The 26,390-nt window shown below is 37.6% G+C and overlaps 1 protein-coding gene across 6 annotated transcripts in view; it reads right to left on the bottom strand.

Annotated features, from left to right (window-relative positions):
* Nucleotides 1-26,390, bottom strand: part of RNF19A (ring finger protein 19A, RBR E3 ubiquitin protein ligase) — a 58,207-nt gene that overhangs the window by 28,248 nt on the left and 3,569 nt on the right. For 2 of the 6 annotated variants that reach the window (XM_086892006.1, XM_086892334.1), the window contains exon 3: nucleotides 24,826-24,960. The exons of 3 other annotated variants lie outside the window; for them this stretch is intronic. The gene's annotated coding sequence lies outside the window, so the exon portion shown is untranslated. Of the gene's footprint in view, nucleotides 1-5,171; nucleotides 6,133-24,825; nucleotides 24,961-26,390 lie in introns of those variants that run through there. One more of the 6 variants, XM_023920708.2, reaches the window with a different exon arrangement.

Here is a 26,390-nt window from a genome sequence, read left to right as displayed (position 1 = left end):
ATTATCTGGAAATTCTATTTTCAGTTACAGAACAAAGCAATATTGTTTGTAAAACAATGACACAAACAGACTGACTATGAACCCACTTGGGCTCAAGGACTGCAAGGGTCTGACTGGGCATGAAAAACCAAAAGGTTGACAGTATTTAAAATACAGAGAAGCCTACAGAATTGTCAAAAGCAAACTGATATACAATGTTTTGTTTTAAAATTCACAATGGTATGTAGCACATGACAAACCAATCCTGACAGCTAGAAAAATCTTCAACAGCTTATTAAAAAAAAAAAGTTATGTTTCTTCCTTAGAAATTTATGAGCAATACATCCTGTATCATGTGTCCATGACAGCTGCTATTAGGAAAGGAAGTCTTGCAAGCTGCTCAACTCATTCTGAAAGTCTCTGAACAAATGATTGGCAAAACTGCTCCTCTTGCAGATAATGCCTGTAAAGAAGAGAGTACACTCAAAGTGCTTCCCTCGGTCTGGTGGCAAAAGGGAAAGAATTCCTTAAATTCTAAAAACATCAATTTTCCAAACCAGCAGCATTAAATCTGGGTGCAGTGATCGATCAAAGCTAAGAACTCAGTGGAGAGACTCCTTTTATTTGTGCATCTGCAGGGCTGTATCTGTTGCAAATAAGATCTCTGCAATTTTCCCTTATCTAACTCAGCAGAGAATCTTAGCTCATCCACGCACTCGCTTGCGTGTCAAAAGCTTCTCCTGTGCACTGTGGTTCCTTCTGCAAACAAATGTACACCAAACTCTGCCAAGAGGAAACCAAAGTCTTGGAAACACTAAAGGGGAAAAAAAACCCACAACAAAACCAAGAAGGAATCAAAACAAAAATCACCAAGACTTTTTTTAATCTTTTAATCACTAAAATCTTCACACTTAGACAATGCTTTCCTTGCAAAAGTAACTAGAATGTACTCCCTTAGTGCAATGATGGGCATGGATTTTCACTTCTGTATATCATGGAGAGATTTATTGTTATGTATCCATATCTATATATAGATAGTTAAGTAATATAAGTAATGTTCTAAAATATTTGACTAGCTAGTGGTCGGAAAAGTGAAAGCAACACTAAAGGATTTAAAAACTGCACAAGCTGCCTCTGCTATGTACCAAAAAAGAGGTTTAACCTAACTGTATTAATACTTTCATTCCTGCAGTTGCTTTTTATTCTACATTACATATTGCAAATAATCAGAATAAAGACATACACCAGTGAAATAACAAAAGACAGTTTTTGTTTCCTGCAGTGTCATCAATACTGCAAGTGGAAAACACTGCAACACTCTTGAATGCTGAGATCATTCCTACAGAAAACTGTTCCAAAATGAAACTAACCAATACCAACAAATTTCCAGAATAGGCAGATTTAATTTCAGGTCTGTAATTTTGCCTGGTCAAACAGCAATGGCTACATACAGAATTCTACAAGCTTTTGTATTCAAGCAGGCTTAGAAGTCTGCCCTGCTATAGAAACAAATCAAATAAAGTGTACCAAGATATAAGGTGGGATAAATATTGTAGTAGAGAGATCTGGAACCTTGAGAAGGCGTTCCAGAGAGAGCACATAGACAGAATTTGAACAGCATACCAAAGACAGCAGCTTGAGGGGATATGTAAGAGGTTACAGATTGCAGCTCCTGGCTCCTAATGATTTTTAAATTCAGCAAGAGCCAAAGTTTCTGTCTTACACTGAGGGAAGATATTATTGACTGTCTGACTGGCAGCATCTTCCAGCTCTGTTTTATCTCTGGCATAATCAACCTCTATTTTGGAGACAGGGGAGACAAAGAAAAAATATAGAAAAACAATCCATGAACACAGTATTCCACTCCCCCACCCCCCTGATCTTGAAATAGCTTTGCCTCCAACTAAGAAATGCTGGAAGCTATTAATGGACTACTTTTTAAACATTTGGTGCTATCTTACCATTTAAAAAAAACCCAAACATATATACAGATATACTTTGCATAAAACTTTTAAAGTAAACTAATTAAAAGGGAATTACTGAAAAGTTAGTAAAAGTTTTGAATTCTTCCAGTTACATCAGGTCAGGCTGACTAACGAGACCTTACCATGGGGATAAGAACTTGTTCACAGTTTCTGAAAGTCACCGTGGAAACTCACAGTAACTTAATTTGCCAGCATCTCAGCCCTTGAGAACTGAATAACTGCCCTGCATTGGTCTCCTTTGATATCCTTTTACAGAGAACTAGTAATTTTGGTAAATATAATTCAATATAAAACTTTCAAAAAAGCCTGGATGACTGAATGAATAATCCATGCCCGTCTATTCTAGCAGCAGCAAGTCAAGGATACAGACAGAAACTATGACAGAGTTTTCTGAACTCTGTTATGGCTAATGCCACAACTTTTGAAACTGCCCTCAGGTCAGGTACAAAGTTGCACCAGCCTAACCAACCACTCCTGTTCACTCAAGAGGTGAGATTAGGTCAAAACCTAGCAAAACACATTCAATTCTCTGCAGCCAGACCTATTAATTTATTCTGTCAAGTACATTAACTAAAAAATCCTGCATGGACCTATTCCAAATCACCAAGTCAGTTTTTTTCTAATGATGGTTCTAAATTAACCACTGCAATATCAAATAAATACAGCCCGAGATTTAAAAAAAAAAAAAAAAAAAAAAAGAACAACAGAGGGAAAAAGAGACAAAAACAAAGACAGGGAAAGGTCTAGCCAGGGAAACAAAAATACTCCATCCTGCCAGAAACACTGCCTGTAGCTTCCAGACAGGAAACTCGCTGCCTCCAAAAAAACCATTGGCGTCAGGAAATGGCAGAAGTACCATGAAACTTATCTCACAGCTGAACTTAATGTAAAATGAAGGGAGAACATTAAAAAAGGAAGGCAAAAACAAATGGACTAGCCACAGATCTTTGCTTATGAATACACTAGGTGAAAATTTCTTACTGATGTCTCTTTGGAAGAAAGAATTAATGGAAAGGATTGTTCGAGTCCTGCTCAAAATAAATAAATAAAAAACACCAGATTGAAAAGACAGAGCCTACTCAGCACAAGAGAAGGGGAATGATCTAGCAGCATTTACAGGCAGACTCCACTAGCACTGTAAATAGTGTAAACACTAGTTAAAAAAGCACAAAGCAAGAAAAAGCTGAATGCCAGTCATTTAAAGTACATCTACTGCTGTACCTATACGGGAAATACAATACATGCCAATAGGAGGAGTTATTCTGCCAGCACAATTATCCCACTTACAACATCACACTATGTTAAAATATATGCTATGTCAGCACACAGCAGGATTTAGACAGGTTGATGAGAATTTTTCCAAACAGTTTTCACTGACATCAACACAGACTGGGAAGCAAGCAGAGTTTCTCTATGTAAAACAGCTACTGCGTAAAATAGGTAGAAAAGTCATCACAAGCACACCCACTCATGGCTTTAAAGACTTAATCTTATGAAACTTTCTTAGGCTTTATTGCCTTGTTAATGGTGTCCAAGCATGAATCAACACAGGGGAGTTTGTGAATCCCCTACAAGCCGCTGCATTAGCCAGAGGCCTCGTGTCAGGTGACACACTGGGTCACAAAGTGCTGACGAGACCCTGGCAGTGCTACCACATTCTGGATGGCCAGAAAGCTTCACACCAAATTTTAAAAAATAAATATTCAAAGGTTTCCTGCTATGTTTCACACATTTACCAACAGAATACCAAGTCAAAAAAGAACTGCAGAAGACCTACAGTGGTGTTCCTCTACCAGCTGAGGATACTACAGCAGTTCTTAGTGCTTAGTGACACAAGTGAGTGTGTGTCAAGATGTAGCTGCACTATTCCACTCACTTTGTTAACTCTTAAATTAGTGAATTATACCTCCATTGCCAGGCCACACAATACCAGAAGTACTTCTGAAATATAACTCCCTCGCCCTCATGCTTTTGAGGAGGGATTGCAAAGCCTTTTCCCCTCCAGTCACCCCCTCACATTCAAATTCACCTACCCTTTCTGTGCTGGATGTTACTTTTTTCCTCCAAAGCATCATCTTAATCAGCTCTTTCTACATAATTATAGAAACATCATTAGTTGGGCCCCTTTGTGCAACTGACTGTGACACATCATTTATTTCCAACAATTACAGGCAGAAAACATGAAGCAAGCATAATGCAATTCCTAGAAAAGCTACTGTACTTATTTTCTCCACTATTTAGAACAGCTTAACACTTCCTAATTATAGTCTTCAAACAAACCTGCGTTATTTCAGGTTCTAAGGTAAAACCATACTTTGTGGCTTTTAAATAGTAACATTGGTAATATGCCTTAAACTGTCCTCTTTTTAGTAAATCTTTAAAAAAACCTAACACCTTAAGTCAGATTTTAAAGCTTCCTAGACCACAGAAATATCAGATTTGGTAAACTGAATTAGTACAGAAGATGCTGCCTCCAGCCATGAGTACCTGTTAACCTAAACCTGAGATCCAGCCCTCAAGTGTTGAGATGATTTCTTCCTTCAAAAAGCAGCACAAACAATTTGCAAACAAAAATGCTTCTTGTTTATTTTTAAAATCAGCTGCAACCCTACAGCTTGACTATGAATCCTGTCACAGTGGATTGCCTGATGGCCTTAAATATAGTTTTCCTGAGCTGTCTGCATGCAGATAAATTTTAGATTAAACAAGTACCTTAAACTGAATATAACACACAGGCTTTCATATTTATTTTCAAGTCATAGCTATTTGTTTAATCAGCAACAACAAAAGTCAAATCTCTGTTCATCTTAAATCTAAAACACCAGTTTCTCTGGTGGCTCATAAATTCAGTGTCTTAGAGTCCTTTCTTTCTTTCTACTTATAAGTTAACCATTAAGAATTTCAAATTGTAGTAGATGATTACTAATTTATTTTCTTTTTGCTTACCTAAACCTAGTGATAGCACGGGGGGGGGGGGGGGGGGGGGGGGGTAAGTCCTTGAGCAATATATTTAATTTGCCTCTAAAAAATATCTTCACTTGAAACACCAGCAAAGAACCGTTACTGTAACCACAGTTTAAAATGCTAAAAGCAATGTCCTGCCAGCCAATAGTATCAGGCACAAATATTTACAGAATATTCTGAAATGCCTGTAAATGGGAGAAAACATAGTTTATCAAGTACATTTTCTACCCACAAAAGACATACAGCGAGTAGCAGGCTCCGAGGACGACTCCCAGTGACACCTCCCAAGCACTGTTTCCATTCCAGCACGCCTTTATTGCAGAGGCGAGCGGCTCAATGTGAGGCTCAAAGCAAAACCTCACCCTAACTTTGCTGACGTCAGAGTTTTCTTGCCAGCAGACTCTTTAGAAATAGTGACATTAAGTCTCCATTGTGCCGTGGAACTCAGAGCTTGCATTCCTGAATCGGAAAACGAATGCAAAAGAGCAGGAAGAGGGGGAGGACAAATTCAGTTTTTCAGCCCGAGACTAGAGCTGTATCTGGCACAGTCTGTCCATGTGACCGGCTCGCTTTGCAGGCTTCAGGTAAATTCTCTGTCAAGCGCAGGCAGGAAGGGAACGGAGCAGCGGCCGGAAGAGCCGCGGAGGTCAGCGGCGGCTGGAGAGCCGGCCAGGCAGGGCCAGGCAAGGCCAGGCAGGGCCAGGCAGGGCCAGGCAGGGCCAGGCAAGGCCAGGCAAGGCCAGGCAAGGCCAGGCAAGGGAAGGCAAGGCCAGGCAAGGGAAGGCAAGGCCAGGCAAGGGAAGGCAAGGCCAGGCAAGGCCAGGCAAGGCCAGGCAAGGCCAGGCAAGGCCAGGCAAGGCCAGGCAAGGGAAGGCAAGGGAAGGTGGAGGCGCAGCCCTGCCCCGGGCGCGTCCTCCCGGCCGGGCTGGCAGAAGGCAGCACCAGCCTGGCACACCTCGTCCCTTCGGGCCACACCGCCCGACCCAGACACAGCGACGGCAGACAGCAGCGCATCTGCCTTCTTTTCCACCTTCCAAAAACAAACCCGATGCCTCAAGTAAGAAACATTTGAATTATTCTAGAAGCAGAAACCAGAGCCAAAGCTAACAGTTTGTACACTCTGCGGATTGCTGAAAACTAAGTGATTGCTGAAACTGCCTGCAGACACTGGTCCGTGGTGGTGGCAGAATACCTCACACTGGCTGCCTGGGGAATGAACAATAATATGAAAAAAATATCTAAAAATAACTCAGAAGTCTCTCTTTCTTTTTTTTTTTTTTTTTTAACAGTGACCAGGGCTCACCTTTGCACCATCCAACAAGCAGTAACATTCTGAATTTTTACTGAAACGTAGCATTCACTCTCAGCAGTCTACACAAAAACATGAAGGCACATTCACAAATGTGATGGCTCATGTCACAGATCCTCACACTCGAGACTGTAAGCAGTATGACCTTGCAACCATCTCAGTTTAGGAAGGACATTGAGATGCTTAAGCGTGTCCAGAGGAGGCAACAAGGCTGGTGAGGGGCTTGGAACACAAATCCTGTGAGGAGCGACTGAGGGAGCTGGGGTTGTTTAGCCTGCAGAAAAGGAAACTCAGAGGATCCCTTATCACTTATCAACTTCCTGAAAGGTTGGTGTAGTCAGGTGGGGGTTGGTTTCTTTCTCCAGGCAACAATTGACAAGATCGAGAGGACACAGCCTTAAGCTGTGCCAAGGGAAAGGTTGGATATTAGGATAGATACGGATTAGGAAAAAGTTTTTTACAGAAGGGGTGATAAAGTATTAGAATGGTCTGCCCAGAGAGGTGGTGGATTCACCATCCCTGGATGTGTTTAAGAGTGAATGTGGCACTTGGTGCCATGGTCTAATTAGGGTATGGGTTGGATTCGATGATCTTGCAGGTTGCTTCCAACTTAGTCATTCTGTGAATTCTGTGATTCATGCCTTACTCTCAGCTACCCCATACATTTAAAATAAAAGGCTCCTCACTTCAGTCAGAGCTTCTACCTGACATCCTGCAAGAGCCAGATGAAACAGAACCCTCACCTGAAGACAGCATTCTGAAACAGATTTATAACGTAGATTTTATAAATCTGCATTGAACACTCAAAGAAAATGATACTTAGCTTCCACGGTCCCTGACATGGGTCTGTTCATTAATGAAAATCATCCTGGGGAGAAAACTGAGCATTTGATAGAGACACCAGACAAACTAGAGATGATGTTGACATTTGAATGAAAACCAAACACAAAGAGCTTCAAGTTTCATATTCACAAAGAGCCACATCTGTCTCTAGATAACCTGGTGACACTATCAAACAGTACTGAATTAACTGCAGCTTACTATCCCATTCCAACTTATTGCACTGTGATCTGGACAAAACTGTGTTTGTATTTGCTATTCCACAGCAAGACCAGATCAGTACAAAATACCTGCAACATTATGCCAGCTGCTCTTTAGAAAATCTGCTATCACAGCTTGCTTCTCCTGAACTGTAAGTTTTACTACACAGGTATAACTCCTAAACTGTAGTCTGAACCCAGATCTTTCTTTTGGCCACTGAAACAAATTTTTAAAATGTGTTAGGTTTTCTCAGGCTGGGTGGGGAGGAAAAAACAAACAGAATAAACAAACTCTGAAAGCATTTAGGATTTCAGAATGGAGTGTTATCACCAGCTCCACTCTTCAGGCAGCACTGAAGTGCCTACAGCAAACGTGAAATACATCTGTGCAAGTGCTTTTGGTTTTTTTCTGCAAATCTGCTTTATAATGCAGGGTGAAACTTCAACAGAATGCATAAATATTCTTAATGATTGTTTCATATTCAGTCTGAAATGTACTTCTCTAGCCTTGTAACATTGCAATGTGTGTGTGGTTTCCTTGCTACAGCTAGCACGAGACAAAAATGAATCACACACTGTACCAGTGCCAGAACAGAGAATAAAACAAGCACAATCACTGTTAATGAGGAACGAAAGTCCTCTTCAAAAATGTTGGTTGCACATCTGTTTCCATTGTAGGATTAACTTTTTCAGTGACTTTACCTGAGAAATAGGGCATATAAAATGTCAAAAGAGTTCTAGTGGTCTACAAGTGAGACATTTTAATCAGATTATTTTAACATAGGTAAGTTGATAAAGCAGGAGCTTTAATGATTTAGTAGTTATTTGGAAGCTTCAAGTCTATAATTGAAAACAGTAGATAATAACAAATTCTGTTCTGAAAAGACTGTAGTGTCTTTAACATTTCTGGTATACTGTCTTTTCAGTAAGGGGAGCTTATTCTATTTTCTAAACAGTTAGTCAACACTGCACTAAAAAGAAAAGCTGTAACAGAAAAGTTATTCAGAAATTAATTCTGAAGTTCTTTTAGCTGTTCCTTCACATTCATATCTTTTAGGATTATGAACAAAGGTATTTGTAAAAATTCACTTTCTGTCCTTATTTCTGACCTTTCTGATTTGCAATCACACTGTTCATGACTCATCCTCAAACAATTCCAGGGATAGAAAAGTATCAAATACTGTATGAAAGAACATAAATGATTCCTCACTCTCTTCAAGTTGTGTGCAACTACAGAAGTACTCTGCTGCTGTTTTAGCCAGTATTATTGAAGAACCCTCCTCTGAGGAGCAAATCTGTTGTCACCTTGCAGCCATCACAGTGGTACAACTGTAAGTCGTGTGATGGCATTTAAGGAAGCTGAAAGACTAAGGCACATTTAAAAGGATTCAAACATCAGTACAGGTAGAGATTATGAATGATAAATGCAAATAAACTAGAACAACAATCTGCCAGGTCAACTCACATGGTACAACACTATGTCTAAAAAGGGATTGTTACAGCTCACAAGACTTACATTCTTTACTTACACTAACAAGCCTTAACCTAAAATTATATATATGCTGAGTACAGCCTTTTTTAATACCTGCTGGTCAGGCTGACCATTCCTTTCTGGGAAGATAACAGCTACACCAAAAAACATAGCATTTTGTTTAAATTTCACTTTTGATATGACTGAGGTAGTTTATATCTGCCTACACTTTCCCATTAGAGAAGTTACAGCACCTCCAGCTGCATTTGTGGCTTTTCAATGCAAGAGCAAAGCACTACTAAAACCTAAAAGGCTTCCCTGTCTTGGTACAATCCCCATCCATTCTCCCCAAATGTCCAGTCACATAGTAACCTCAGAAGCCACAATACTAGAAGACTGTTCTGAGACAGGGGATAGAAGAAAAATGAGAAAAAGAAATATGAATGTGTGGAGTGAAAGTTAACCTACTGTACAAAGCACAATTCTATATAATTGACACATAGATTCAGTATTGTTTGTTCACTAATCTGACCTTACCAATATGGCATACAAATTACTGAGAGAAGGGAAAGAGGGGAGGATGTGACACAGATTGTTTTCAAGACAGTAAGAAAAAAACCCAGAAGTATCTAGAAGTTGCCCTCTCCTATTAGGTACTCACTGGTGTAGAGTAATTGTGTAAGTGACATCTACTCCATCCTTAAGTCTGGCCTAATAACAAAGAAGGAAATTAATATAAAAGTTTGGATCATGTCTGTTTCAGCATTCCTGAGAATTCTGGTTTTTACTTTGACTTTCTGCCTTACTAAAACCACTTTTCCTAATCCTTTCATGTTTGTCTACAGTATCAAGATCCACCAAAAAAACAGGAGCTACCAAGTCATTTTCCAGCAATGAGGACAATAAAACTGTTGTGTTAAATGACTTTTTAATATAGAACCATTTCCTAGAGTGCATTTAACTCTAGTACATTAAAGTTCTGCACAGCCATACCATCTATACCTGGCAAAAACAAATGAAAGCAAGTCTTCACATCACTGCTAATGTAATTATAGAAGACAAAATCTTACTCTCCTTCTTCCCCCCCAGAAGTTCCTTTCCCCGATAAATAAATTACCTGCTTGTGACACACAATATTGTCAAACACACTTCAGATAACAGAGGCACACAAACCTACACTAAGAACTATAAGGACATTTAATATTGCACACCTGAGTGCTCAAAAATTAAGGATTCCAGAAAGCAAGCTGTTCATAAAAACTAAAGTCAGCATCCCCCATGCAGCCAATTGACAGCGTAGCTGGTGCACTGGAAGGCAATGCAAATTTTGGTCAAGTTTCAGCACCTATGGTAGCTGGCTGTGATATCTGATCCTTGTCACAGTTTCCAGGGACATCAGGACATCTCTCCCCCTGTCCACAACAAAGATCAAACTACCAGGACTGGCAGATACAGATTAAGTGGGGCCAGCTGCTTCCCACCCAAGCAGTGGTGAGTATAGCATCAGGTAGAAGCTAGAAGACCTCTGCTGGATACCACTTAGTGTTCTAGCAGTCATTTCCAGGCCTTGGGGAGATCCTAAAGGCTGTGTCCAGTTTCTGAACTTCCTATAGAATCACACAAACATACTGATTTTTCTGAAGTGGCCTCATTCCAGCAGTGGCTTTTTCTCATTTCCATACTAAATGAGTCTCCATGTCTACATGTTGTATATTTTTTGCTTTATAACAACATTATACAACACTGAATTCACAAATACTACACAAATCCTTAAGATATTTTTACCAGACTAATGGTTTCAAAATCATTAGAAAATCAATCTTCAAAGCAGTCCTGTGAAATCTTCATAGAAATTCTGCAATGGAAGATTATTTTCAAATTTGCAAAATGGGAAAGAGACACCAAAGTTAATGCTGCCACCTGAAATGAGATTATGATATTGTGGGCTGCCAAAGTTCTAAGGCTGTTTTGCATCAATACAGAGCTGTATAGTTTCAAAACTTAGGCTGAGCACTGACAGCACTGACCTGCTGAGCAACACCTGAAAGTCTGAAGGTGGACATATAGGAAAACACCTAACTGTTCTATAAGGGCCTTGTACAACACTACAAACAGTGTACAAATGAGGTGCCACAGATTCCTTGTTCTAGCATTCCCTATCTTAAGTTTATATCCCAGCACATCCCAAATAACGTGGCTGTTGTCTAATGATTTAAACACCAACAGTATTTTTTTCTGTTGTCAGGGCATGAGACTGTTCTCTTACACAAATTTTCTGCAATTTAATAATTTGCAGACACCAAGTGACAAGACTCAGCTAGCATTAACTAGAATTAGATTCTCTTTGAAACTTCTATCCCCGTGACAGATTTGATTAACACTGGCCCATGGGTTTCTAAAGAGGACAACAAAGCTAGAAGAATGCCTTCTCTCAAGGACACTACAGTCTACTACAGCATGTTTTGAACTAGGGGTTGTGGAATACATCTTAAAGGAGGAGTCCTGTGAAATAAACCCATGCTCCTGCAACAGCAGACACAGGTGGTAGCTGAGAGGGCTGTGCATGGCAAAACTTCATGTAAACCTTTCCATCCCTCCTCCCCAGATGTTGGTCAATAATCAGCAGGTGTTAAGGACCTGTGAACAGCCTCTTCTTTTTTTATAGAATGTTCTTTTGCAGGTGCTGTAGTTCAAGAGCAAAAATGTGAAACAGGGAAAGCTGGCATAAAAAGGGAGATTTGGTTTATAACCAGCTGTTTCAGTCTACATCACCCTCAATTCCTTCATGCAACCTTTTCGTCCCACTCCTCACTTATCCCTTTCCTTTCTACCTCTTCGTTACCTCTGCCCATCACGTTTTCCTACACCAACCCCTTTAACTGAAGGCAGACAACTCCCACTCTGTCTCAAGCCTTTCATCCTGGCAGAGAATCAAGAGCAGAAGGAAGCGTTTCCCCTTCTCACTTGGGTCTCTCATCATTGACTTGATGCCCAGCAGCCATGATACAAAATTTAAGTACCTCACCACTTGCTACAATGGCTGAAAAAGTGGAGCTGTCCATGAAATGTTCAGAATTTTGGTGCCACAGCAATCAGTCTTTAAAGAAAATGTTCAAAACCACTTACTAAAAATTTGCCATTCCTTGCAAGTATTCACAGAGATAGAATAAAGATGCAGCAAGGCTTCTCTAAGAAAATAAAAGCAAAAGAAAACTAAAAAACCCTCAACCTCTGATCCAAAACCCAGATATTATAACATTCCCAGGGCAGTTGCACTGCAATGTATTTTTAAACATTAAGAAACTTTTCCTTTGCATTCTCAGAAACAATATCTGGTGGGGTTTTTTTTTGCTTTAGACCAACTACATTTTGAATGAAATATAACCAATAACCGAATGCCTGATTCGGAATATGAAGTATTAATCTTACTTAAATAAGGTACTGTCAGTTCTAAGTATTGAATACACAGTTGTATACACAATACTTGTAGCTCCTAACAAACTCCTAAAAAGAGGAATTGTTTGATGTTTACTTGAGGTAGTAGCCCCAGTCCAAATGAATACCTACCAAGACCATTTCCATTATAACATACATTTTTAGCACATGTAAGTGTGTTTTTCATATCTAGAATAAATTCTAAGAACAAAACATGAAGAGAAAGGATGCATCACTCATTTTACAGACAGATGTTTGAAGCAGCCAGATAATGTGACTTGCCTAACTCTCAAAGACAATGCGAAGAACAGGTGACGATGGACAGAAGAGAACATCTCTTATCTCACAGCCAGACTGGGATGACAGCAGTGATCACCCTCTCTATCAGAGCTGCTAAGCATTAAGCCACAGTAACTCCACAACTTGTTCTTATTTGTTTGTACTTTAACATATGTAGCACACCAGTCCACTCATCACCACAGGCTGTCCTTAAAACCATTTATAAATCCCCCCACCATTTGGAACAGAAATAAAGAATGCTTTTTACTCCTTCGTATGTAACTCCATCATCTGTCCCAAATATCCACAGACTATGTCAGTACAAACAACTGTTTCTCCCTTTTATCTCCTGCTCATTTTACAGTACAATATCCTCCACAGAAGTGACATCACTGGAGGAAGACCCCTTACATTTTCTTTTGTTCAGCAAAGTATAAGGTCTGTAATGGTAGCCTGGAGGTATTTAATGCCATTCAACAGTACACGTTTCTCATCCTTGAAGGAAAGACACGTCTAGAAGGAAAGACAAACACTTGATAAAAAACAGACATAAACAATTTCAAAGAATTTAATGTACTGACTCTGAATTTTAACAGAAAAGTGTTGATACCTTTAGAAGGAAAGGTCATGATAAAATGGTTTTAAAAGCTTGAAGGCCTTGGTTTGTTTCTCCCAAGTGAAGCAATCTTCCCTAACCAAGAAATAAATATGTAAAAGACCAAGCCAGCTATATTATCACTCAAACTAATTCAGAAATATAAGTTCTAGAAGAATTTCAATAATATACTACTGTAACCTCCAATTTTATTTTAAAAAAGCTATTTAAGCAATTACTTAATTTGATTATGTTATGTAAAAGAAACTGCAAACTTCCAACTGTCTACTAAATCATAAATTTGCAAATTATACCATAAACTACACCACCATAAACTACAACATCATGCTAAAATAAACCCTGTTAGAAGTGCTCAGGCACTTGATTGAAAGCAAGAGGATGTAAGACGTATTCTTTCAATACACCCTTAAGGGCCAATCTATATTTTACTCAAATATAAATCATACAAGAATGTATTAAAATGTTTTCATTTTAATACATTTCAAGATATCAGTAGCCATGAGAAAACAAAAGCTGTTATTTAAATAAATCAACATTCCCGACTACCCTCCAAGTTCAGCAGAATGTAAAAAGTTGTTCCCAATTTCATGCATTCAGGATCTTGTCTGCAGCCTATGTAAAACTCCATTGTGCAAATGACAGGTGCAACAAATTTCTTATTGGTCCCAGGCCCTAAACAGGAACTTTTAATGTGTCAGAGTGGTTTCAGATTCAAGAAGTACATTTATCTCCCAGCCACTATGATCTAGTACCTTCTATACTGCTATCCGTATAAATACCAAATCTCTCTGTCAGCACTGTGAATACCCAAGAAAATCTATGGCAATGAGCCCAACAGCCTAATGAAACACAGCTCAAAGAACTGCTCCTTCAAAAACCAGTACTTAATTTGCTACTAATCCAACTAAATATACTCTAGTTCTCACACTATAATGTGAGGACAGAAGTTCCAACTTATCCTCATCTTTCTCCTATCAGAACTGAATTTCTACCTAGAAAGATGTGAAGCCTTGGAACAGCAGTGTCAGCCAGGGAAGCAAGTGCATGACCTGAGGCTGATGAAGGACTGCAGAAATCTCTGCATCATTTACAGCCACACACAGCCACCCGTAACACAGTGAATTACATATTTTCTAGATTTACAAATAAGCAGTTGGAAAATACTTATTTTTCCTTTTGTCAGTGGTTAGCAGAAAAATATGAAATTAATCAGGCTGAAATAATAAATCTTGAGAAGAAACACCATGAAATTTTTTGATCTTACATAAGATTCATTATTTTTTAAAGTGACAGGAACTTCTACAGACAAATTGATCTAAAAATCATAGTTTTAACAGATGGTAGAGTATCTACGGATTGTTCAGAAAAGGAAAACAGATTGGGGTCTTCTTTTTCTTTATATTATGTCATATCACAGGTGTCTTGCTGATGCATCATGATCCATATACAAGTTCACTGGCTGATGGAACACCAGCCAAGATAAGAAAGGTGGGAGGACTGCCAAACAAGCATCGGTGCCAAATTACAGTGAACCCTTCATTTTCTCTCCTGCTTTGCCACACAAGAGGCTTTATTTCCAACAAATCCGGGCCTCCATTTTACAGATATGCTGGTGATAATGCATCTGCTTTTCACTTGGACTTCCTTCAATGAACTGTGAGAAGTAACATACAATGACACCAACAAGCTCTGAAACCACTTTCCCATCAAAGTGTAAAATCCTGTCATCTTTAAGCACCATTTCTTCTGGTCTGTCCCATCTGTTATTTAAGAGGAGTGAAAAATAACCATGTAAAAAAAAAATAAAAATAGAAAAGCTAGCTATTCAAGAGAAAGCTTTTCCACAAAATAATAAAATGGCAGTCAATAGCCAGATTATTTTGATTCATGGTATTACATGACATTTTAAGACTGGTGTCGAATTGCATATATAAAAGAACAACAGAACCAGGTTATGACGCCAACTAGAGACCACACTAATTCCTTGAATTTCAGTTTTGCACCAAAATGTTCCCTCCATTTCCTGGTGTCCCAAATCAAAACTTATCTATGGGGGAAGGAAATTAACAAAATTGAATCCTGTGCAGGCACAGTTTTTTTCTTAATAATAATTTTTATGGCAAATTGACAGCATATTTTTTCTCATTTGTGAAGCATTATTAAAGGTGGGATAGAAACACCCTGAAACACATTGGACGTCTTTCAGCTGACACCGATTTAATCCCACACTGCCAAGATTTCACCAGCCACCCAGAGGGGTCAGAAACAAACTTGTCTCTCAAAACCAACTTATAGTTTATGTCCTTACCCTGTCTGGGCTGAGGAAGGAACTTGGATTCAGATTGGTTTCATTTTAAAAGCGGAGGAGAAATTTGAACTCCTGTCAATCACTGTATCAGCTACTGAAAGAAAAGGAATATAGCAGGAGCATTCTGATCCTCTGCATGTCACTAAACTTTCTTTGTTTTTCCTTTACAGAACAGAGTGAAATAACTCTCTCCAATTTCCATATTCCCTTCTAATTACATCTAACATCTGTAACAGTCCACACATTTTATCAAATTAGTTAAATTTTTTAAAAATCTAATATTGTAACACTAATCCAGTTATTCAAAAGAATTATTTTTATTGCAAAACTTTTTTCCCCATTGTTTTAAATGCCTCAGAAACATAATAATTAGCTATAGAATAGTCTGCAATCACAACCGGCAGGAAGGACAATTTGTAAACTGATGCCTTGGATTTCAGATGCTCCAGTAACTCAAAGTCTGCCTTTTAAAAACAGTATTAGCATACAATTTTTGCTGAGGAACAAGCTAGTTAAAAGTGTTAAATCACACAGATAACCTTGAAGTTAAAATTTTATGGCCATATAAATGTGCATTAGTATCTCAGTTTTCCAACAAATGTGTTGTTTTTTATTTTTAATCTTTCCCAAAATACCAAATACATGATGGAAAGCAGTATACTATATTACAATGTAAGTGTACTAACTTATTCTAACCAATAAACAAGCTTGTGAAGAAAAGCTTCCTTAAAAAAGAATTAAAGTAACTTTATTCTAATGAATCAAAGTACAACCTCATCTAGTTGTGACAGATTTCTTATGCCAAATAATTTCACAATTTTGATACAAATATTTAGTATTACGCCCTGAATAAAGATAAGAGGAAGTCAACCTAACTACTGAGCCAGGGAGAACATTAAGTTTATAAAGCATAGCCCTTGTATTTGTATGTAGCTCACACCTGGTCTGGTTTGTCAACACAAATAAAGTATTTCACCAATCATGGACTTGATAAATGTTTCTCCAAAGCTACCAAAAAGCTGCTGTGAAACAGAGCTGAACTGGTAAAAATCTTGGAAATTATATTATTTCCAAGAGCTTGCTGAAAGCACTTCACTACAGAGCATAAGATAAATGGAGCAAACTTTAATAAAAAGTTTTGGTAACAGACCAAAGCAAACATAAAGCATCATGTCTTTTAAAATGCTAACCACACACTTATACAGACACAGCAAGAATATTAAACACATGGCATCCCAAGAGAATGTGGGGAAGCGGTCCTCACAGGTCAGATCTGCAGAAGAAATGAACTGGCAGTGAAATCTAAACATGACAATTTCAGGAGCATTCAATACTGTAGCTATAGTAAAAAAAAACGAAAACAAAACGGCATCCAACAATTTTGCATGTTTGTGTGCATAAATCAGCTTATTTAAAAATCAAGCATCTGTAGACATCCTAATTAAGCAACCTTTGCCAGTAAAACTATTCTATTTTAATTATATTCCTTAAGTAATGTCCTGGTTAAGCAAAGCATGAGATACTTGCTACCTATGGTTTTGGGATACTCTAGGTAAGGAGTCACTGAAGAAAAGACACTGCCCTGCAGTAACCACTACAAAAATAAATTATCTGTATTGCCTCTTTCAACTAGGGAGCTCATCTCCATGGAAAACTCTTCTTTTTACGCCACTATAATAAAGATATGCAAATTTAGAATAAGTCCAGTAAACCTTTTCCAACATAAATTCACAGAATCGGTTGTGTTGGAAAAGACACCTGAAATCATTGAGTCCAAAGTGTTAACACAACACTATTAAGTCCACCACTAAATAATTTCCCTAATATAATCTGAGGTGTTTGATAGTAATAGTTCTTTTGCTATGGAAGACTCAAGAGGAAAATCCCTTCAGATTTACACATATGAATAAAAAATGTAAGATGGAAAGGTACATTTGGTTTTTATTTATTTGAGAAAGGAAAGTAAGGTTGTTTCACTTTTGAAAGAAGTACTTTGAAGTCAGGAGCTTCACTGTTTACTTGAAACCATTTATTTCCTCCTACAGTTCCAAAGAAAACCGTTACACAAATACATTAGAGGAAGCAGGTGTATAATTTCATTGAAAAGCTACTTAACTTCTGAAAAACAAACTTTATGTAAACCCAGGAGATCTTTCAAGCATTTCCTTGTTACCTGCTAGAACATAAGAATTTAGTATTTATCTCACTACTTTATTAAAAGAAAGCAACCATAAGATATTATTTCACAGTACTAGCAAGCCATGCATGTTCTGTGGTCCTAAGCACAACATAAAATTATCATAGTGACAAGAAAACACCAATGTCACTTCAAGCCATAAATATATGAAGAAAATCCTTAGCATCACCAAAATAATGTAGTAAGATACCTAGGGACATGACAGTTAAAACAAACAAACAACACAACCTCCCCCTTTAAACTAGATTGCATAATTCCATGAGATACTACATCACTTGTTTTCAATGTGCCCTCAGTTTCAGTTCATACTTCTCGTTTTATAAATCAGTTATCACTGAAGTTACAGTAACATCTGGACTTGTTTAAGACTAATTAAACTGAATATAGCTTTAAGAAATGTATTTTAGCAGGAAAAAAATGCATCTACAAAATTATATTAATGTGCAATTAGGCAGCTTGCAGGTTTTTTGTATTTTAATATAATTTCTTCCAACAACACACAAAGCAACTCAGTGTGGACAGAGACAAGGCAGATCTACATGAATGAATGTAGATAGATACGTAGATAAGGACGTATTTTAAAATATGAAAATATTTAAATACTAAAGAGAATACAACTTTTCCAATGTCCAGAGCAAGAAGCTCTGGTATAGAGAGACTTTATGCTCAGTAAGCTTCACTGCATATTTTCAGAATCCTACAGAAGCAGGCCCCACTGAATTAGCTTCAGAGGGTTAAATTAGTACAAGCAGTGGCCCATGCTGACTCTTGTTGCAGGTTAACCCACCCTGAAGCACAAATTCAGAACAGGACTACCTTTCACTCTTCAGAGCGAGGTCAGGCATTTGGTTTAAACTGCCTGTAGTAGAGGTTTAAGCTAAATCTTTGGATCTGAATAGGAGCAAGGACACTCATTGCATTCTATGAACGGCTAGTAGGTTAGTGAATTCCAAGAGAAAGGGATTAAAAAATAGAAGGTGGTAACGAGCATAACATTGTAAATTACTGTGGCTGTTTACTAAATTAACAATGTCCTTTGGCTTGCAGCCAAGTTTCCAAACTAGTTTATACACTATTCTGTGGGACTAACTCCCAAAAGGCAATCATTTACCAGAACTCACTCTATAGATGCCGGATACCAGCAGCACACAAAAGAGTACAGCAGTCCTACAAAAAGCAGCAGCAGGCTTTTAAAGCAAGGATGGATATAGCACCTCATGGTTAAACAGCAGATGTTATGGGGGAGGAGAATGTAAGCACACAGTCAGATTAAGTCCAATTGGAAAAATATAACTATGCTATTGAAAACAGAAAAAGTCGTAAGTTAAACGCACTGTGTCACCTCATTTTTACAGTTTGGCAAGTAATTTACTTCAAAACACAGTATTTTCTTGTTAAAAGAAAGGCTAGTTATTATTATGACTGCCTGACACTTCCCACTTTAGCATCCTATTTTCCAACCTGCTTTGAATCTTCTCAAGCAAATCGGGCTGAAAGTTATATACTAGAATCTTCTTCAGAACTCTTATTTCAACTGAAGTACTTAAGACATTAACATAAAAACACCACAGCTCAAAAAAACACAACAATCTAATGGAGAAAATTATCCTAGAAGAGAAAATAAATCACAAACTTGCAGTGTTTTCTCTGGAAATGTTTAGAACTAGCACACTTTGAAGCTGGAATTTGAATTCTGGCCTGTGTAACTTGGATGTACATTTTATCACCCTTCCAGCAATGTGAATATATCCATGCTTGCAAATTTTCAGGAATGTGAGAAAAAGATACCCAGTCTTCAGCAAAAAGCACATATTTTATCTGCTAATATCTCTACTGAACTTGATCCAGCCTGGAACTGAAGAGAATTTTCCTTTCACTTCCAGATGAACAAAATGCCTCAATCAAAGTACCAGAAAATAAAAGTAGGAAGCTGACTTATCTTTTCCAACATCCAACTAATAAGTGAAGCAATGTAGAAGAAACTTCAACCAAATGTGGAAGGGGTGGGATTTCAACCTAAACCATGCTGCAATTCTAACAAGTCAAAAGTGATGGCTGCCAGAAAGGTGACCGAAACCTGCACCAAAACTGGAAGGCTGAACAGCAACTCCATCAGAGCATGCTAAAGAGAAAAATATAAGAAAAAAATAGGGATTGCAGAGTGAGGAAACCAACAGTTGTTGTTTGGGGGAGTAATCTATGAACTTTAGCACAAGTAATAAGAGATTATGTATGAGAGACAGAATGGACTGACTGATCACAAACACTAGATGAAAACAAGTCAAAAAAAGCAAGAAAGATTCTACAGAATAGTTGAACAGGAAACTTAGAGGGAAGGCATCTCTAAGTCACAGGAGAGAAAAAGTAAAGAAATCAGATTAGGTATTGAAAAGAATATGATTTTAGATCTGCTATGGTATCATCCTAACAAAAATCTTTACTGGCTAAATATAAACAGGATTTGCATAAAACACTCTTAATGATGCAGAAAGTAAATGTTACATTGCTGGTGACAAAAAAAAAAGCAGCTTGTACTGTCAAAGCAAGCCTTCCTCTACAGTCCAAAGACAGACATAAAACACTCTACACAAGCACGTGGATCATACTGTCTCAGGTCAATCCCTAAAAAGCATGACACAGTATTTTAGATACTACTAGCTCTAACAGCACCAGTCTGCCTAGTTTGCAGCTTCCAAACCTCCTGATATGACTGCAGTTATTATTTTTAATGGATACAAAACAACACACAAACTACATTAATTTAATTCTCTTTCCTTGATGAAGTTGCATTTGGAAATGATTGCTGAAGTATGTTATGACAGTTTAACTGCATGGCTTCTATCCCTTCCCCCCCACCCAAATAATGTCTTTGCCTGGTACACACTTATCAGGTCACTGGTCAGGATTTTGTTCGTTCTTACTCACTGTGCTTCCCATAAAACATATTAAATAAACAAATAAATAACTACTGCATAATGCTACATTGAAAGCAGAAATTGATTTCCTCTTAAGTCATTGCAGAGCACCACCATGTTAGATTAATATTACTGAAATAGTCAAAACCATACTCATTCCACTGAAGTAGCATGATACACATATATTAACAGATACAATATTAGAATATGATTAAGTATTAATTTATTTACCACCTCAGGTGCCTGATGTGAGATAGCCTAAATGAAAGTAAGTTCTTGGGCATGTTACACAGTAAATATCTTCAAAGATACCTTCAGTATCAATAGTATACACACATCCCCACCCCAAACAAAAACAGACAAGATTCAGATGCCTATTTCAGACAAGATAAAAATCTTTTTTTTGCTCTATTTACATTATAACTCTTATTCAATGGAAAGAACTGCCTTAGAGACTACGTTTATTTCTGCCCAAAGTAGATGGATGCCCCAGTAGAAAGAGCAACTGTATTCTGAAGAATGCTTCTGCAGGGGGAAAAAGCACAGCTGTATAATTAAGAACAGTAACTTAATAAAGGTAGGCACAAATTATAATCTAGCTATGGTTGCTTCTTCATCTTTAATTTCGGCCTTTCTTAACATTTGAGAATTTTACCTGAAACCTTAAAGTTACAATTAATTGCATTCAGTGGCAGAATCAGTTTCACTTTTCATTCATATGTGCAGTCCTTCACATTTCAAAGCCTGGGCAAACCAGTCATGTAATTGCTGCAGAAGCTATACCTTGCCCTTTCCAGTATTTCTAGTGCACTCATTATCATGGTTTCTGAGAAACACTTAAACTACCAGCATCCTAAAGCTATTTTCTCTGTCTTTACAATAGTGTTCTTGCATTCTATACACAATGAAAACCTGATCCATTCTTCACCTACAAAATGCACAGTTTTGCAAAATGTACATTAGGGAAGTTAAAGCTATTGCAAGTCGGTAATGACTTCAATCATACATACACAAAGTCGTACTCCAGTCAACTGTTTTTATGACCTGAGACTTGTGATAATGAAGTTAAATCTAATAAACTCCCTTTTTTTGAAAGAAAATCAGACCACCAAAATAAGACTTCATCACCTAATACTCCAAAATCACCCACATCCAGGTACTAATCTATAGTAACACTGTTCATCCTATTTCAGAGATGAACTTTAAAGGCGAATAGTTCTAACTTCAAAAGAACTGTATTTTACAGAGAGCTTCATTCCCACACTGCGTTTTTACAGATAAAAGGATTGATCTACCCAAGGCTTCCCATGAAGTGTTGCATTTCTGTTCACTGTCCTGCCAACTGGAAGCTCCTTCCTTTCAGGATTCTAATTTATTCTCTCACTGAATGATTTTTAGCACAATAAAACTATTAGTCTGCATACTTAGAGGTGCATTTTTACCATTTCATGAGAAATACCAACCATATCAAGTATTTTTTATTACCAATGTTTTTTATTATTTTTACTTTTATCCACCAGAGAGAAACAAAAGCAAACTTACAGAAAGTTTAATACGAAAATCCATTCCACAAATGCAGTGTATTGTGGCTTTATATTAATTGTGCATATGCAATTCTCCTTAAAGTGGCTTTAAAAAGCATACAGTGGAAAGATCCCCACAGCTTGTGAAAGACAATTTAGGTTGCAACTGTGGCTTACAGATTATTTGTTACCCTTAAAACAGAAAGGTAATATTGTTTGACCTTTGAGATAAGAAAAATGATATGACTGTATAGCCCTAATAAAAAAACCAGCAATATCTCACACCTCAGAAACAAAACAGAAAAAAGGAACAATGAAACAAAACCATGTCACTGTCTTCGTATTTTACTCAATCAACAGTTCTTGGTCTAGATCCAGCCAAGATATTATGCTGATTAGGACAGGGTGTAGGAGGTAGGAAGAAACCATTTTCACTGCTTACTGTTTTGAAGCAAAAGCTGTAACATTACTGAGCAGGACTAAACAGGATGCTTCTATTTCTCAACCCATTCCCCAGTAAAAACACCTCCTGCAGAGCTTAAACTTATCTTCTGCTGTTGAATTAATCTATCACAACATATACCTTATCTACTAAGAAAATTAAACACTGAAAACAGGGAAGTTTGTTCTTCCTTTCCCAGACATGCAGGCAGCATGTAATCCTAATCATCTAAATTCTTGCAAAGCAGGATATATCTCTTTGTTTATCCTTCTTCTCTTTTCATGAGTTAGTTAATCCATTACCTAATTTATCTTGGAATCATCTTTAATTGTTAATAATGGAAAGACTCAGGACTCCTGTGCTGAGTTTACAGGCTCTCTTCTATTCTTGCCCTGGCTGAATTTCTGCCTGGTGTCAGGTCACAGAAGGCAGTCTACTTTTCTGCAGCTACGCACAGCCACCACAGACAAAGTCCAAACAATGCACACGGGCACATAAAGGCAAGAAAGTGCAATAGGAAATAGGAAGTTGAAGGAAGAGAGGAGATCAAAAAAACCTCAAACTAGTCATATAGGAACTTTAGGAGGAAAATACTTTTTGATCATTAGGCACCAAAACCTTTCAATCAAAATGCAGATGGATTAAAACCACGGTGATGTGAAAGGAAGAGCAGTGTGCACAATAGCTTTTTAGGTTTCTCCTCTATGTTGTCCCACAGATAAGACTTACACTAACTGTAAAATCTTACACTTCAGTAAAGCATCAGCCTGGAATCACAGACTATAAGCACTACCATTTCCTTCGCTTATAAAGGAGCTAGAAGTTTGATACCTTCATCTCTGACCATGAGTAAAAGGGCTCCTGGTCTCCCAAGACATTTTTAGCAGTACCATAAAAAGGAAAGCTTAACTTCTTCTTTTGATAAAAGCAAATTCAAACAAAAACTAAGTATCAGATACAGCTTCACAGGTAAAATGAAAGTGAAAAGGTAGCTGCTTGTCTCAGTGACCTGAAGCAAGGTCTCAAACTCAGGAAAAAAAAAAAAAAGTTAATTTAAAAGGCTTTATTCTGTTTATATTTGACTTAATAGTATAGTACAACACAAAATCAGAGCTCCTCCATCATGACACCCAGTGGGGAACACTTTGATTAAAGTTATTTTTCCAGTACACAATCTAAAAATAAAGTAACCTTGAACACACTACCTTCCAGACACATTTTTTTGCATTGATCAATGTATTAGATTGCTTATTACGGAAACATGAAAGGCAGACTCAGAGTAAGATACTTCCCAATGGCTGACCAGAAGAAAATGTTTCTTATCAGGCTTCGTCTTTGCCAGCAGGATGATGTAACTACAATCACTATTTATTCCCATCCAAATGATCTTCCTCTATCAGAAGTCTGAGGGACACCTGGAAGTTCCTTACATAATGCATTTCAATATGAAGGAGAAAAGCCAAACAGTATGTTGCAACAACCACTCTCTGTCAGCACTGTCACTTACTGTATACAGTTCCTGTACAGATGTTAATTCATGCTCACTAGAACATTGACTGGGGAACTCCTATTAGATCTTGATACAAGGAAGAGCTGCAACACTAAATATGGGCTTGGCATATGGCCCCAAATTTCAGGTCACAAAAAGCCTAAAGCACTGCTCAACTACCTAATTTACACAAAATAAAAGCCTTCCACTTCCTAAAAAAAAGTATAAATGTTTCTTCCTGAGATTGAGTTCTGAATGACGATACTGCAGAAGATCTGCCAAAACATCCCTCCCCTTGTCCAGCTTCACAGAAATATACAGTAAGTACTGAGCACCATGTACTTTTAGCAAAGGAAACAGATGAATGACGCATTTAGGCATAGCAACACCAATAGTATTTTCCTCTGGAATGCAACTGTTATGGTGCTAAGAAAGACTCTTATTTGTCTAAGAGCAGTTAACAAGGTTATTTTGTAAAAATACTTAAAAATAAAAACAAGGCACAGCAGCACTAGCCAAAGCCCCATGGCTCAACTAAAACCTGCAATCCCACCTGAACCTCCACTGTCCAGAAGATCCCCCGAGGTGCAAAGACCACTTTGCACTCACTAAAAAGCATTTCTTGAAAATATGTGTGAGGTAAATTTGTCTCACCATAAGTTGTACACAATGCACAAAACACTACAGCTGGAACGGTCTGACAAATTAAGCATTTTAGGATAAAAATAGAACTCGATTACTTGATATGGCTCACAAAGTTTGGTTTTATGTGAAAAATCAGATCATTAACCAAGAAATTTAAAAGTGGTAATTTTATTTATTAAGGATATGCAGCATCAGTGAAACACAATGAGAACAAAACATGATTCTTACTGCATACAATTTCCCCAGAGTTAGTCCTCTTGCTGAAGCAGTTCTTCATCCACTAAATGGAACAACAGAAGGGGACAGCCAGGAGCTCCAATTTAGAGTAAGCTCTAATCTGCCTTATGGGAGCAACTAAAGGACCTATGGAAAAATGTTTGTTTAACAGTAATTTGTCTCAACTATAAATGGAAGCAGAACAGAACTGACATAGTCTATAGACATGGACAATGACAGTTTGTGCTGAACAATAACAGGATACTTGCATTAATAGAGTTGTGCTCTATTTAGGAAGCAAAACCAAGTGACTATACCAAACTCAGTTGGTACAAACATTTATTTCTGCAAGATGCCCTTTAAATGTCTCTCTGAAGACATCACTAGGGGATATGCTGGCCTCTGAAGAGAGGAAGTTTTAATGCCTGAGGAAACACCTGTATATATGAAACTTTAAGCTCATTTCATTAGGTCATTTTGCATTTAGGTTAAAATAACTTTTATATCAACTTTCCAGACTGGGGCAGTATGTCTAGATGCAAAGTCAATCTTTGGAAACTCACCTTCAAAAAAAAAAAAAAAAAAAAAAAAAAAAAAAAAAAAAAAAAGGCAACAAACTATCCTCATCTTATCAATTGTAATTACAGTGTTTGGCTTAAGTGTAGAAAAGCCAAAAGTTATCTTCCCACTACAAAAGAAGTAGTTTAAAATGAAAGTACTCCCACTTTTTTTTTCCATGGATAAGCCCCACGGTATGGTTAATTCTTTGAATAAGTATGCTACAACATCAATGAAGGTAAAGCAAAACAGACACTCAAAGCCTGTCTCACTTGCCTTAATGATGGAAAACCTAAGAGTGGTATCACAAATGACATCTCACAGCTCACCTGTGGGGCCTTTCTTCCTTCTACAAATTCTACTTTGAGAGCTCAAAGACCATTCTAAAGCTGGCCTAAGACATGCTTACAACAGGAAGAAAACTTCTTGTAGAGCTCTGTAATATTCTAGTCCCACACAACATTTATGGCTCTTCCTAGATACCTACTGCTTTGGTTTGGATCCTTGAGTCAGTACTTTTACTAAGAGGAAAAAAAAAACCAGAAAAAACAAGCAAGCCATGCCAGAGAAGAACCAGCAACCAAAACCAAGGTAAAACACAGTTATGAAGTTCTTGAGAACTGCCAGAAATGTACATGAAACAATCAAGATCACTGATGAAAAGACTAAGCCACCTTATGATGCAGATGAGTGAAATCTCTTCTGCATAGTCTCTTTCCATCAACTAACAAATAAACTTACAAAAATATCTGTGATAATGAGGTGAATATTAGTTTACAGAAGTTTGGAAGAAATCCATAAATATCAGCAACAGACTAAATACTTATTTATTATTACAATGCATCAAGAAATAAAATAAATTTTAGAAAGCACCTGAAGAAATCTGCTGAAGTAATCCCTGAAGTGAATACTTCAGGGGGAAGAGTGTAATTCTGTTTTGAATTCTATTTGTAAGTTTCGGGGTTAAAGTAGAGCACAACAGTATCTGATGTGTAATCTATATAAAACTCACAAAGGCA

Source organism: Cyanistes caeruleus, chromosome 1 (genome assembly GCF_971803275.1).
Source record: "Cyanistes caeruleus chromosome 1, bCyaCae1.hap1.1, whole genome shotgun sequence".
Lineage (NCBI taxonomy): Eukaryota > Metazoa > Chordata > Aves > Passeriformes > Paridae > Cyanistes > Cyanistes caeruleus.
Note: the sequence above shows the minus strand (reverse complement) of the source record. Positions and strands in the feature narration are given on the sequence as shown.